Raw genomic sequence first — 1,616 nt, forward strand, 5'->3', positions numbered from 1 at the left:
CTAGTAGCTAAAATATATTATTTTTCGGTAGATCTAGATTTAGTTACCGATTTTGGACTTGTTCAGCCGCCATTCCGATAATACCGGCTTCTTGAGATAAATGTCCAAGTCATTTTAGCCATTTTGAGAGACGAGAAAAATACGTTTCTTTCGAACTATTGACTCTGGGATAGTCTACGCTTGAATGTTGCTACACTCAGTAGTACATGTACTCAGTTGATTTCGTATCTCTGGATTATTCTTTTGTCCAACTGAACCACATTACTAAGACGGCTCTGCTCTTCATTTCCGAACCAAAAACCCCTGACCGGCCAAAGATGACTAAGAAGGCAGTTATCATAATATTATGAGCTGAACATAACAATATAAGTAAAATAGTACCGGTCTCATTTGAGAATTCCTTAGGCCTACAGCGCCCAGGAGACCGATAGTTGAGACGCCTTTGACAGTGGGGTGTATTTTTTAAAATGGTGATATAGGCTAGGTTGATGTATGTTTTAATCAAAGAGGAAATGGCAACGCAGGAATTTGTGTGAGCTTCAAACCTTTTCGGTTAATTTCGTATTTGTACGAGAATTCTCAACTAACTCTGCCTCATATTGTTGTCTTGCGAATGAGACGTTTTGAAATGAGTCTCTGAAGTTTTCAGTTTTAACAGAAGTCACCAAAGGCGTTTCCTTGATTGTGATGAAATAAAGTTGTGGAAGAAAAACCACCTGTTGTTATTTTGATCTTGCCCGAGGCCATCAGCAACAAAATAAGCCTGCGAGTGTGAGAGGTTGCCAGCAGGCGGCTTCAAATCCTGGCCAACGTGACGTAAGCAGGCGCCAAAGTCACGGTATCTCCCGCATCTCTCAGTTCTGCTATCAGCGCTCTGGATCTACCAGATTGTCATTCCCACTGCTTATCTCTGCCGGATTGCCATGTCGCTGTCCACGGGGCACACAAAGAATACTTTAAAATTGAAGAACATTTGAATAGCAAGTTAAGCATGTAGTGAATAATTGTAATTTTCTTGTTTTCGTTTGAAATACGTAAGCTCAGTGTTGTCCGCTTCAGCCGTTTTTGTCTTCCAAGTCAAAGCGCAACTGTAACGTGAAAAACATTAAAAGTGGGAGAAATGTTGTATGATGAAGTGAACACGGCTGTACTTTTCACATTGTCACAGGGAGTCTGTTGTTCTAGCCTTTTTTTTTGCCCCGAACTCATTACATAAAATCTAGAAGTATTTTTAAAATAGAGAAAATGTTGGAGGTGAAGGTGAGGCTATAGTCTGGTTTTTTACGTTGTTGTTACGTAAACAATGTCACCTTCTTGTTTTTCTCCTAGAAGCGCAACACGATTTTGAAATGTATGTGCGTGGACAGTGAAGTAATCATGTGAGTTCCTGACCGAAAGTTCCTGTCACTTGCGTTTTCTTTTTTTGTCAAAAAGTGCATATTGAAGTAGCAACTTTTTCTCAGTACTCCTGTTGAAAACACGAGCGCTAACTAGTACTATAACTTATTTATGGAAGAAACCAAAGGACTAAACCCCACGGGGCAGTGCCACTGACTGTAGAGTCTTTAGGTCATTCCCAAAGGGGGGACATTTCTCGTTCAAGCATAGTAGAATTG

Source organism: Aplysia californica, unplaced genomic scaffold (genome assembly GCF_000002075.1).
Source record: "Aplysia californica isolate F4 #8 unplaced genomic scaffold, AplCal3.0 scaffold00364, whole genome shotgun sequence".
Lineage (NCBI taxonomy): Eukaryota > Metazoa > Mollusca > Gastropoda > Aplysiida > Aplysiidae > Aplysia > Aplysia californica.